This window comes from Hordeum vulgare, chromosome 6H, assembly GCF_904849725.1.
Source record: "Hordeum vulgare subsp. vulgare chromosome 6H, MorexV3_pseudomolecules_assembly, whole genome shotgun sequence".
NCBI lineage: Eukaryota > Viridiplantae > Streptophyta > Magnoliopsida > Poales > Poaceae > Hordeum > Hordeum vulgare.
In genome coordinates this window covers 403,833,968-403,847,366 of record NC_058523.1, presented here as the reverse complement: position 1 = coordinate 403,847,366, position 13,399 = coordinate 403,833,968, and the positions used below count along the sequence as shown (strand labels likewise).

The 13,399-nt window shown below is 44.5% G+C and overlaps 8 non-coding genes across 8 annotated transcripts; all 8 read right to left on the bottom strand.

The window, feature by feature from the left end:
• Positions 1 to 274: 274 nt before the first annotated feature.
• LOC123406468 lies at positions 275 to 394 on the bottom strand. The gene has a single exon (XR_006612167.1). It is a non-coding gene; the product is annotated as a small nucleolar RNA SNORD14 (small nucleolar RNA).
• A 69-nt stretch (positions 395 to 463) lies between these two features.
• Positions 464 to 584, bottom strand: LOC123406472. The gene has a single exon (XR_006612170.1). It is a non-coding gene; the product is annotated as a small nucleolar RNA SNORD14 (small nucleolar RNA).
• A 50-nt stretch (positions 585 to 634) lies between these two features.
• On the bottom strand, positions 635 to 817 carry LOC123406633. The gene has a single exon (XR_006612295.1). It is a non-coding gene; the product is annotated as a small nucleolar RNA Z112 (small nucleolar RNA).
• Positions 818 to 884: 67 nt separating this feature from the next.
• On the bottom strand, positions 885 to 965 carry LOC123406665. The gene has a single exon (XR_006612325.1). It is a non-coding gene; the product is annotated as a small nucleolar RNA snoR77Y (small nucleolar RNA).
• A 64-nt stretch (positions 966 to 1,029) lies between these two features.
• Positions 1,030 to 1,126, bottom strand: LOC123406645. The gene has a single exon (XR_006612306.1). It is a non-coding gene; the product is annotated as a small nucleolar RNA snoR31/Z110/Z27 (small nucleolar RNA).
• Positions 1,127 to 1,171: 45 nt separating this feature from the next.
• On the bottom strand, positions 1,172 to 1,263 carry LOC123406672. The gene has a single exon (XR_006612331.1). It is a non-coding gene; the product is annotated as a small nucleolar RNA snoR31 (small nucleolar RNA).
• A 67-nt stretch (positions 1,264 to 1,330) lies between these two features.
• On the bottom strand, positions 1,331 to 1,426 carry LOC123406482. Its single transcript, XR_006612179.1, has one exon. It is a non-coding gene; the product is annotated as a small nucleolar RNA R30/Z108 (small nucleolar RNA).
• An 89-nt stretch (positions 1,427 to 1,515) lies between these two features.
• LOC123406657 lies at positions 1,516 to 1,619 on the bottom strand. The gene has a single exon (XR_006612317.1). It is a non-coding gene; the product is annotated as a small nucleolar RNA Z107/R87 (small nucleolar RNA).
• Positions 1,620 to 13,399: the final 11,780 nt, after the last annotated feature.

The following is a 13,399-nucleotide window of genomic DNA, read 5'->3' as shown; positions in this document are numbered from 1 at the left end:
TCGTTTTCGTGCTGATCCTCACAAAGCCCCTGTGAAACTATTAATTGGTAATTAGGAATGGAACCAAGCAAAACTTCAGGTCGTTAAGCCACTACTAACCTGCAGTAAGTTCACAAAGAACTGCAGCAACATTGACAAAACAAAGGAAATTAATTTCTACATCTCTACACGCACAAACAATAACAACAAAAGGGAAGCCAAACACAAACCAAGACAGATAATACAAATGAAAATATCATAGTGCACAAAAGATAGATTGTTTAAACTATTGCATTGCATCAGACATCCAAGGAAGGATCTAGCAGCATCAGCTCTCAAGCCTGGCAGGGCGAAAGCTCTTAGGCGGCAACTGCGAATGTTTGAGAAACAAGCCTTAAATTTATCATCATTTGCAATGCAAAGAAATATGCAATGAAATTCAACAAAATAAAACAAAAACAGTATAAATATTGGGATATTAACAAGGCTCAGACATCCAAGGAAGGAATTAGCAGCATTAGCTCTCAAGCCTGGCAGGGCGAAAGCTCTTAGGCGGCATCTGCGAATGTTTTGAGAAACAAGCCTTAAATTTATCATCATTGCCATATTATCTCCCTAGTTGACCAAATAATGCTGACTTATGCTATTAAACTAAATCCCTCAGAGACCCGCTTAAAATCACGCACACAGATGATTCAAACCAGCTGCAAATGGAGATTCCTGCATAGACCAAACCACAAAGGCTATGGTCAACGGAGGACACTTGCAGTGGAGAGAACCAGCTGTTGTTTACAGTGTCATACGGCACTTCCTATGGTCTGAGAATCTTCACCGGGACAATTTAAGAAACGAAATTGATACTACAAGAGAGATTTCATACTACAAACAGTATAGAAGCTGGTGGTATTAAGCCTCAGAAAGCCGCAAAAATATCGTCATTTGATATCAGACGGTAATTCCAACATAAAGCTAATCATCATAGGCGTCAATTGCATTGTAGATATAATGCCGAAGGCAGATTGACAGATAAAAATCGAAAAATAGTTAAGGCGTATCATCAGAATATAAAGCCTTCTCATTCACAGGAAAATAGGCACTGTGTCAGAAGGTGTCCTAAGATTGTTTCATGGTTTCATCCCCTGATACTGAGCAAATCAGCAAAAAAAATGAAACAGAAAAAAACTAATCTCTGATGGACTCAGATGCAAAGATGACATCAATGGACGGCACAGGCCGGCCTCGGATCAAGTGTTGGATTATGCATCAGTAAATCCTCACGGTCCAAAGAGATCTTGTACAGAACAAGCAAATGAAGATCAGAAGTGAAGAAAAATTGGAGGGTACAACACAGTTACTCAGTGGTGGCAATATTTAATTGGTTCGATTCTGCCAGCGATGTCGTCAATGCTTTCAGAAGAGGGAGCTTGTTATCCTCATCGCAACTACGTCCTCCAATACAAAACAAAAATAACAAACATGACAGACGCGAATCCGGGGGAAAGAACAATGAACAGCAGATTGAAAAATCAGGAATCGGATGGCTCAGTTCAGCGGGATAATCGGCATACAGACCAACTCCTGAGAGAAAACCTGTGATTTGGTCTGTTGAGCTTGAATATTTGCAAATCGTCACTGCCATCACCTGAATGAAAAAGAACTGGTCGGAAAGAAAATCGAACGAATTGCGAGATCTCTCAGCCCTGACCGTAATAGGTTGGGTGGTTTGGTGGAGGAGGCTGGAACTTGAGCTCCGCTCCGGCGGCGATGATGGGATCTCTGTGGATGGACGGGCAGTTATATACGGATGAATATCTGGGTTAGGGTTTAGATTAGAAGTTCGCGCTGGGTGGTGGCGGCGTGTCTGCGGATACTTCGCCGTGGGCCGCGATTTCACTTCTACCTGCTCACACGGAACTTTTTGTTTGAACTGGGCTTGGAACAAACTACAGATTTGTGCATAACCCTTTCAGTACAGCCCATATGGCAGCACTAGGCCCCTGGCCGGGTACGGAGCGCAATGGCGGCCTACGAGTGACCTGAGACCTCTGCTCGCCGCACGCCTGCAGCGAACTGCTAAGGGCACCTAAAAGAAACTGCTAAGGGAAACTTTCGGCCGTTTGCATCCAGCCAACAGTTGATTAGGCCGGAGTCCAAATTTGCTACAATCCGCGTTTAAATTGTTATATTTGTTCATAAAAAGATTGCATTCACGTCTGGTTGCAATCCGAGTTCGTCGGATTTTTTCGCTACAACTGGTGTTTGATTTTTGCTACAACCGTTATCATTTTTTGCTATAACCGGTATCAATTTTTGTTACAACCATTCACTAAAAAAGCTGCATACACGTTAGTCACAGTTGCAATCCGAGTTTACCGGATTGTTTTGGTACAACCCACATTTTGGTTTGCAATCACGCATCATCAGTGTCGTTTTTTTGCTACAACCACGTCGATATTTTTGATACAACCATGTTTTTGCTGCATATGTGGCCGAAATTAGCTACATCGTTGCTTGTTTTTGCTACCATCAATGGTTTTTGCTGCATGGACAGATCTAACAGTCAGACAGTATTCGATCTGACGGCTTGCTTGCGATCGGCCGAAAGTTTCAGACGGCGCGCCGTCGCAGATAAGTGCCCAATTGCGAATGGTCGGCTCATTTCGAGGTAACAAGCTCCAACCACATAGTTGAATGTGCCGGACTCCTCGCGGCACTCGTTGCTTGAGTGCACATCCTTCATATGTGTGTAGGCCCTAGCGGATGGGGCCGTGATTGCAAAAATATGCATCTCGACGGAGCCCAAGGCCAAAACCTGGTTGTTTACAGTGATGGAGGCATTATTGCATGAGTCTTTTGTTTAGCTCTCTTTGATGTTGTGGGCGATCTGGTGGGCACAAAGACAAGCTATTCATGAAGGTAATTTCGAGAGCCCATAGGCCACCCATGCTTTTGTTCATAGATATCTAAAGGAATTGGACATTGTGCACGAGATGAAGCCGAGAAACGGAACAACCAACACAACGAACCAACAGGTTGTCCCTATTGCAAGACACCGGGAGCCACCTGACGGTTTTGCCAAGATCCACATTGATGTCGGTATGGCTAGGTGAAACAGAGGTGGTTCTGAAGTAGCCATTTGTCGTGATGCAAATGGAAATTACATGGGCAGTTCATCCTTAGTCATCCTGGAATTTATGATGTAGCGACTGTTGAAGCAATCGCGTGTCGGGAGGCGCTCTTTCTGGCGGACTCTAAACAGGTAGTCAATGACATCAATGTCGTGGGTATAAGTCTGACAGTAGAAGTATGGGATACGAAAGTATATGGGCAGAGCCTTAGCTACGGCGAGGATGTATGAGTTCAGGCCCCTCTACGGTGGAGGTAAAAGCCCTACGTCTCAGTGCTCTTGGGAGCTTTGTGTCAAGTGGATTATAGGATTACAGCAAGTGCCAACCCTTGCACCGGTGGGGAAGGGCGGCTTATATAGAGTGCGCTGCCCTTCATAATGGCCCGGTGGACAAGGGTGGAATAGTGGCGAGTAAATGCTTACGTTACAAGTAACGTAAGCTTTAAATGCTAATAATGGTGTATGAAAACGTATGATCGTTGCCCTCCTGGGAGGTTACGATGTACAGAGTGGATTCCAGTCGGTACGTTTGATATGCTTCGAGTGGATCGTCTCCGACTGGATGATGGGGGCGCCCTTAGTTCAGTCGGAACTGTCTAAGGGCCTTGTCTCCTATGAAGGGTAGTCCTTGGGTAGGACCTATGGGGCAGACCTATGACCCTACCCTGGGACTATAACCCCATCATTAGTCCCCGAATGGATCGGGGGTTGGAACGATGAAGTGATGTCTGGAGTTTGGAACCGACTGGTATTGAGGTGACTTTAGCCTTGTTTGCCTCGATCCATTTTATCTTTTCAGCTAGTGATCCCCTGCCCTGATTCTCCGGCTTCCCGATCTTTTTCTGTTCCGGAAAAAATCTTTTTGGCAGTTTCATTCCGTTTGGACTCCGTTCAAAATCCTCCTCTGAAAGGGGTCAAAAACATGGAAAAAACAGGAATTTGGCACTTGGCACTTGGCACTGAGTTAATAAGCTAGTCCCAAAAAATATATAAAAGGCATACAAAACATCCAAAGTTTGACAAGATAATAGCATGAAACCATCAAAAATTATGGATATGTTGGAGACGTATCAAGCATCCCCAAGCTTAACTCCTGCTCGTCCTCTTTTTGATGTGGAATGCTACCTAGCATAGTTGTCCTTTGCAACTTCTTTCACGTGACATGAATGTTCAGATCCGTAAGATTCAAAACAATAGTTTGCTATTGACATGAAAACAATAATACTTCAAGCAAACTAGCAAGGTAATCATGAACTTTCAAAATAACAAGGCCAAGGAAAGTTATCCCTACAAAATCATATAGTCTGGCTATGCTCCATCATCCTCCACAACTAATGTAAATCATGCACAACCCCGGTATTAGCCAAGTAATTGTTTTCGCACTCTTACTTTCTCAAACTTTTTATAACTATCACGCAATACATGAGCGTGGGCCATGGATATATCACTATAGGTGGAATAGAGTGTGGTGGTGGTTGTGAGACAAAAAGGAGGAGATGGTCACATTGACTCGGCGTATCAAAGGGCTATGGAGATGCCCATTAATAGATATCAATGTGAATGAGTAGGGATTGCCATACAAGGGATGCACTAGAGCTATAAGTATGTGAAAGCTCAAAAGGAGAACTAGTGGGTGTGCATCCAACTTGCTTGCTCACGAAGACCTAGAGCAATTTTGAGGAAGCCCATCATTGGAATATACAAGCCAAGTTATATAATGAAGATTCCCACTAGCATATGATAGTGACAAAGCAAGAAGCTCTCAATCATGAAGAACATGGTGATATTATGAAGCACAAGTGTGTAAAAAGATAGTAGCATTGTCCCTTCTCTCTTTTTCTCTATCTTTTTTTTATTTGGGCTCTTAGGCCTCTCTTTTTTTCTTTTCTCTTTCCCTTTTTTTGGGCTCTTTGGCCTCTTTTTTTACTCACATGGGACAAAGCTCTAATAATGATGATCATCACACTTTTATTTACTCACAGCTCAAAGCTTAGAACGATGATGACTCTATAGGAAATGCCTCCGGTAGTGTACCGGGATGTGCAACGATCTAGCTTGGCGTATGACGTTGAAACATCTTGCTAGCTATCTTACGATCATGCAATGGCAATATGAGAGTGACGGCACAAGTCATGAGACGGAACGGTGGGAGTTGCATGGCAATATATCTCGGAATGGCTATGAAAATGCCATAGTAGGTAGGTATGGTGGCTATTTTGAGGAAGGCATATGGTGGGTTAGCGTACCGGCGAAAGTTGCTCGGCACTAGAGAGGCTAGCAAAGGTGAAAGGTGAAAGTGCATCTATACCATGGACTGACATTAGTCATGAAGAACTCACATACTTCTGGCGAAAGTTTTTATTAGTAATCTAAACAAAGTGCTAAACGCATACTCCTAGGGGAAGGGGTTGTAGGTGTTAACCATCGCGCGATCCCGACCTCAACACAAAGGATGACAATCAATAGATCAATTATGCTCCGACTTGTTAACATAGCGGTTCACCATACGTGCATGCTACGGGAATCACTTACTTCAACACAAGGATTTCTAGATTCACAACACCCTACTAACATAACTCTTAGTATTACCGAATCCACGTCTCAAAACTAATTGAGAGGAATCAAGACTTCTCTCTCTACTCAATGCACATGAAGATGGAGGTTTTTGTATTCTCTTGGGGTACATATCACCTTTGGGACTACTTTCATAGCATAAGCCAACTACCAAGTCACGCACCACCGTGCTTTAAAAGATATAAGTGAAGCACGTAGAGCAAAATTATCTAGCTCAAAAGATATAAGTGAAGCACTATGAGCATTCTAGCAAAATCACGATGAGTGCATGTCTCTCTCTATCTCAAAAAAGTGTGCAGCAAGGATGATTGTGACATAACAAAAAGAAAAGACTCCTACGATACAAGACGCTCCAAGCAAAACACATATCATGTGGTGAATAAAAATATAGCTCCAAGTAATGTTACCGATGGATTGAAGACGAAAGAGGGGATGCCTTCCCGGGGCATCCCCAAGCTTAGGCTTTGTGGTGTCCTTGAATTTGGCTTGGGATGCCTTGGGCATCCCCAAGCTTGAGCTCTTTCCACTCCTTATCTCTTTGTCCATGATAACATCACCCAAAACTCGAAAACTTCACAACACAAAACTTAAAGAGAAACTAGTGATAACATTAGCACAAGAAAACAAACTACCACCTCTTTTGGTACTGTAGCAAACTTGAATTCTATCTATATTGGTGTTGTTGGAATTATGCCCTAGAGGCAATAATAAATATAGTTATTGTTATAATTCCTGTATCAAGATAATCGTTTATTATCCATGCTATAATTGTATTGAATGAAGACTCATTTACATGTGTGGATACATAGACAAAACACCGTCCCTAGCAAGCCTCTAGTTGGCTAGCCAGTTGATCAAAGATAGTTAGTGTCTTCTGATTGTGAACAAGGTGTTGTTGATTGATAACTGCATCACGTCATTAGGAGAATCACGTGATGGACTAGACCCAAACTAATAGACGTAGCATGTTGATCGTGTCATTTTGTTGCTACTGTTTTCTCCATGTCAAGTATTTATTCCTATGACCATGAGATCCTATAACTCACTGACACCGGAGGAATGCTTTGTGTGTATCAAACGTCGCAACGTAACTGGGTGACTATAAAGGTGCTCTACAGGTATCTCCGAAGGTGTTAGTTGAGTTAGTATGGATCAAGACTGGGATTTGTCACTCCGTGTGACGGAGAGGTATCTCGGGGCCCACTCGGTAATACAACATCACACACAAGCCTTGCAAGCAATGTAACTTAGTGTAAGTTGCGGGATCTTGTATTACGGAATGAGTAAAGAGACTTCCCGGTAAACGAGATTGGAATAGGTATACGGATACGGACGATCGAATCTCGGGCAAGTAACATACCGAAGGACAAAGGGAATGACATACGGGATTATATGAATCCTTGGCACTGAGGTTCAAACGATAAGATCTTCGTAGAATATGTAGGATCCAATATGGGCATCCAGGTCCCGCTATTGGATATTGACCGAGGAGTCTCTCGGGTCATGTCTACATAGTTCTCGAACCCGCAGGGTCTGCACACTTAAGGTTCGACGTTGTTTTATGCGTATTAGAGTTATATGGTTGGTTACCGAATGTTGTTCGGAGTCCCGGATGAGATCACGGACGTCACGAGGGTTTTCGAAATGGTCCGGAAACGAAGATTGATATATAGGATGACCTCATTTGATTACCGGAAGGTTTTCGGAGTTACCGGGAATGTACCGGGAATGACGAATGGGTTCCGGGAGTTCACCGGGGGGGGGGCAACCCACCCCGGGGAAGCCATAGGCCTTGAGGGTGGCACACCAGCCCTTAGTGGGCTGGTGGGACAGCCCAAAAGGCTCTGTGCGCCAAGGAGAAGAAAATCAAGAGAGAAAGAAAAAAAAGGAGGAGGTGGGAAGGAAGGGGGACTCCCTCCCACCAAACCTAGTCCAACTCGGTTTGGGGGGGGGGGAGAGTCCTCCCCCTTGGACTCGGCCGACCCCCTTGGGGCTCCTTGAGCCCCAAGGCAAGGTCCCCTCCCTCCCACCTATATATACGGAGGTTTTAGGGCTGATTTGAGACGACTTTTCCACGACAGCCCGACCACATACCTCCACAGTTTTTCCTCTAGATCGCGTTTCTGCGGAGCTCGGGCGGAGCCCTGCTGAGACAAGGTCATCACCAACCTCCGGAGCGCCATCACGCTGCCGGAGAACTCTTCTACCTCTCCGTCTCTCTTGATGGATCAAGAAGGCCGAGATCATCGTCGAGCTGTACGTGTGCTGAACGCGGAGGTGCTGTCCGTTCGGTACTAGATCGTGGGACTGATCGCGGGATTGTTCGCGGGGCGGATCGAGGGACGTGAGGACGTTCCACTACATCAACCGCGTTCTCTAACACTTCTGCTGTACGGTCTACAAGGGTACGTAGATCACTCATCCCCTCTCGTAGATGGACATCACCATGATAGGTCTTCGTGCGCGTAGGAAATTTTTTGTTTCCCATGCGACGTTCCCCAACAGTGGTATCAGAGCTAGGTTCATGCGTAGATGTCTTCTCGAGTAGATCACAAAAGTTTTTGTGGGCGGTGATGTGTGTTTTGCTGCCCTCCTTAGTCTTTTCTTGATTCCGCGGTATTGTTGGATTGAAGCGGCTTGGACCGACATTACTCGTATGCTTACGAGAGACTGGTTTCATCGTTACGAGTAACCCCCTTTGCTCAAAGATGACTGGCAAGTGTCGGTTTCTCCAACTTTAGTTGAATCGGATTTGACCGAGGAGGTCCTTGGATGAGGTTAAATAGCAACTCATATATCTCCGTTGTGGTGTTTGCGTAAGTAAGATGCGATCCTACTAGATACCCTTGGTCACCACGTAAAACATGCAACAACAAAATTAGAGGACGTCTAACTTGTTTTTGCAGGGTATGCTTGTGATGTGATATGGCCAACGATGTGATGTGATATATTGGATGTATGAGATGATCATGTTGTAATAGAAATATCGACTTGCACGTCGATGGTACGGCAACCGGTAGGAGCCATAGGGTTGTCTTTATACTAACGTTTGTGCTTGCAGATGCGTTTACTATTTTGCTAGGATGTAGCTTTAGTAGTAATAGCATGAGTAGCACGACAACCCCGATGGCAACACGTTGATGGATGATCATGGTGTGGCGCCGGTGACAAGAAGATCGTGCCGGTGCTTTGGTGATGGAGATCAATAAGCACGTGATGATGGCCATATCATGTCACTTATGAATTGCATGTGATGTTAATCCTTTTATGCACCTTATTTTGCTTAGAACGACGGTAGCATTATGAGGTGATCTCTCACTAAAATTTCAAGATGAAATTGTGTTCTCCCCGACCGTGCACCGTTGCTACAGTTCGTCGTTTCGAGACACCACGTGATGATCGGGTGTGATAGACTCAACGTTCACATACAACGGGTGCAAAACAGTTGCGCACGTGGAACACTCGGGTTAAGCTTGACGAGCCTAGCATGTGCAGACATGGCCTCGGAACACATGAGACCGAAAGGTCGATCATGAATCATATAGATGATATGATTAGCATAGGGATGCTTACCACTGAAACTATACTCAACTCACGTGATGATCGGACTTGGGATAGTGTAAGTGGATCATGAACCACTCAAATGACTAGAGAGATGTACTTTTTGAGTGGGAGTTTAGCATATAATTTGATTAAGTTAAACTCTAATCATCTTGAACATAGTCTAAAGTCCACTTTGAATATATTTGTGTTGTAGATCTTGGCTCACGCGACAGTCATCGTGAATTTTAATACGTTCCTAGAGAAAGCTAAGTTGAAAGATGATGGAAGCAACTTTGTAGACTGGGCTCGTAATCTTAAGCTAATCTTACAAGCTGGGAAGAAGGATTATGTCCTTAATGCTGCGCTAGGAGATGAACCACCCGCTACGGCTGATCAGGATGTTAAGAACGCTTGGTTAGCACGTAAGGAGGACTACTCAATAGTTCAATGTGCAGTCTTGTATGGCTTAGAACCGGGACTTCAACGTCGCTTTGAGCGTCATGAAGCATTTGAGATGTTCCAGGAGTTGAAGTTTATCTTCCAGAAGTACGCCCGGATCGAGAGGTATGAGACCTCCGATAAATTCTATGCTTGCAAGATGGAGGAAAACTCGTCTGTCAGTGAACATGTGCTCAAAATGTCTGGGTACTCAAACCGTCTAGCTGAGCTGGGGATTGAACTCCCGCAAGAGGCTATCACTGACAGAATCCTTCAATCACTGCCGCCAAGCTATAAAGGCTTTGTGTTGAACTACAACCATGCAAGGGATGAACAAGTCTCCCGGCTAGTTGTTTGCGATGCTGAAAGTCGCAGAATTTGAACTCCGTAAAGAGCATCAAGTGTTGATGGTGAATAAGACCACTAGTTTCAAGAGAAACGGCAAAGGCAAGAAGGGCAATTCGAAGAAGAGCGGCAAGCCTGTTGCCAATCCGCCGAAGAAACCCAAAGCTGGACCTAAGCCTGAAACGGAGTGTTACTATTGCAAGGGTATGGGTCACTGGAAGCGCAATTGCCCCAAGTATCTGGCAGATAAGAAGGCGGGCAAAGAAAAATCAGGTATATTTGATATACATGTTATTGATGTGTACTTAACCGGCTCTCGTAGTAGTGCCTGGGTATTCGATACCGGTTCTGTTGCTCATATTTGCAACTCGAAACAGGAACTGCGGAATAGACGAAGGCTGGCGAAAGATGAAGTGACGATGCACGTAGGAAATGGTTCCAAGGTTGATGCAATCGCCGTCGGCACTGTGTCACTTCAGCTACCGTCGGGCTTAGTGATGAACTTAAATCATTGTTATTTAGTGCCTGCGTTGAGCATGAACATTATATCTGGATCTTGTTTATTGCGAGACGGTTACTCTTTTAAATCAGAGAATAATGGTTGTTCTATTTCTATGAGTAACATCTTTTATGGTCATGCACCGAATGTGAGAGGATTGTTCATATTGAATCTTGATAGCGATACGCATATACATAACATTGAGACCAAAAGAGTTAGAGTAAACAATGATAGCGCCATATTTTTGTGGCACCGCCGCTTAGGTCATATTGGTGTAAAGCGCATGAAGAAACTCCATGCTGATGGACTTTTGGAGTCACTTGACTTTGATTCACTTGACACGTGCGAACCATGCCTCATGGGCAAGATGACTAAGACTACGTTCTCCGGAACAATGGAGCGTGCAAGTGACTTATTGGAAATCATACATACCGATGTGTGTGGTCCGATGAGCGTGGAGGCACGCGGCGGATATCGTTATTTTCTCACCTTCACTGACGATTTGAGTAGGTATGGCTATGTCTACTTGATGAAGCACAAGTCTGAAACATTTGAAAAGTTCAAGCAATTTCAGAGTGAAGTGGAAAATCATCGTAACAAGAAGATCAAGTTCCTATGGTCTGATCGTGGGGGTGAATATCTGAGTTTCGAGTTTGGTGATCACTTAAGAAAATGTGGAATTGTTTCACAGTTGACACCGCCTGGAACACCACAGCGTAATGGTGTGTCCGAACGTCGTAATCGTACTTTGTTAGAGATGGTGCGATCTATGATGTCTCTTACTGATTTGCCGTTATCATTTTGGGGTTATGCATTAGAAACAGCTGCATTCACTTTAAATAGGGCACCATCAAAATCCGTTGAGACGACACCATACGAACTGTGGTATGGAAAAAGGCCAAAGTTGTCGTTTCTTAAAGTTTGGGGATGTGATGCTTATGTCAAAAAGCTTCAGCCTGAAAAGCTGGAACCCAAAGCGGAAAAGTGCGTCTTCATAGGTTACCCAAAAGAGACAGTTGGGTACACCTTCTATCTCAAATCCGAGGGCAAAGTGTTTGTTGCTAAAAACGGAGCTTTTCTCGAGAAGGAGTTTCTCTCGAGAGAATTGAGTGGGAGGAAGATAGAACTTGACGAGGTTGTCGAACCTCTCATCCCTCTGGATGGTGGCGCAGGGCAAGGGGAAACCTCTGTCGTTGCGACGCCGGTTGAGGAGGAAGTTAGTGATGATGATCATGAAACTCCAGTTCAAGTTTTTGTTGAACCACGCAGGTCGACGAGATCACGTGCTGCTCCAGAGTGGTACGGTAATCCCGTCTTATCAATCATGTTGTTAGACAACAACGAACCTGCAAATTATGAAGAAGCAATGGTGGGCCCAGATTCCAACAAATGGTTAGAAGCCATGAAGTCCGAGATAGGATCCATGTATGAGAACAAAGTGTGGACTTTGGAGATACTACCTGAGGGCCGCAAGGCTATTCAGAACAAATGGATCTTTAAGAAGAAGACGGACGCTGACGGCAATGTGACCGTTTATAAAGCTCGACTTGTGGCAAAGGGTTTTTCACAAGTTCCAGGAGTTGACTACGATGAGACTTTCTCACCCGTAGCAATGCTTAAGTCCGTCAGAATCATGTTAGCAATAGCTGCATTTTTCGATTATGAAATCTGGCAGATGGATGTCAAAACGGCGTTCCTTAACGGTTTCCTTAAGGAAGAGTTGTATATGATGCAACCCGAAGGTTTTGTCGATCCTAAGAATGCTAACAAGGTGTGCAAGCTCCAGCGATCCATTTACGGACTGGTGCAAGCATCTCGGAGTTGGAACAAACGCTTTGATGAGGTGATCAAAGCATTTGGGTTTATACAAGTGGTTGGAGAATCTTGTATTTGCAAGAAAGTGAGTGGGAGCTCTGTGGCGTTTCTAATATTATATGTGGATGACATATTACTGATTGGGAACAACGTAGAGCTTTTGGAGAGCATAAAAGGTTACTTGAATAAAAGTTCCTCTATGAAGGACCTAGGAGAAGCTGCTTACATTCTAGGCATTAAGATCTATAGGGATAGATCAAAACGCCTGATAGGACTTTCACAAAGCACATACATTGATAAAGTTTTGAAGAGGTTCAAAATGGAACAGTCAAGAAAGGGTTCTTGCCAGTTTTACGAGGTACGAGATTGAGTAAGACTCAGTGCCCAGCAACTGATGAAGATAGAGAGCATATGCGCTCCGTCCCCTATGCTTCAGCCATAGGTTCTATCATGTATGCGATGTTGTGCACTAGACCGGATGTTAGCCTGGCCATAAGTATGGCAGGTAGGTTCCACAGTAATCCAGGAGTGGATCACTGGACAGCGGTCAAGAATATCCTGAAGTACCTGAAAAGGACTAAGGAGATGTTTCTCATATATGGAGGTGACGAAGAGCTCGCCGTAAAAGGTTACGTCGATGGAAGCTTTGACACAGATCCGGACGACTCTAAATCGCAAACCGGATACGTATTTATTCTTAATGGGGGTGCAGTAAGCTGGTGCAGTTCCAAGCAAAGCGTCGTAGCAGATTCTACATGTGAAGCGGAGTACATGGCTGCCTCGGAGGTGGCTAAGGAGGGTGTCTGGATGAAGCAGTTCATGACGGATCTTGGAGTGGTGCCAAGCGCACTAAATCCAATAACCTTGTTCTGTGACAACACGGGTGCCATTGCCGTAGCAAAGGAACCACGGTTTCACAAGAAGACCAGACACATCAAACGACGCTTCAACCTCATCCGCGACTGCGTTGAGGAAGAGGACGTAAATATATGCAAAGTGCACACGGATCTGAATGTAGCAGACCCGCTGACTAAACCTCTTCCACGGCCAAAACATGATCGACACCAGAACTGTATGGG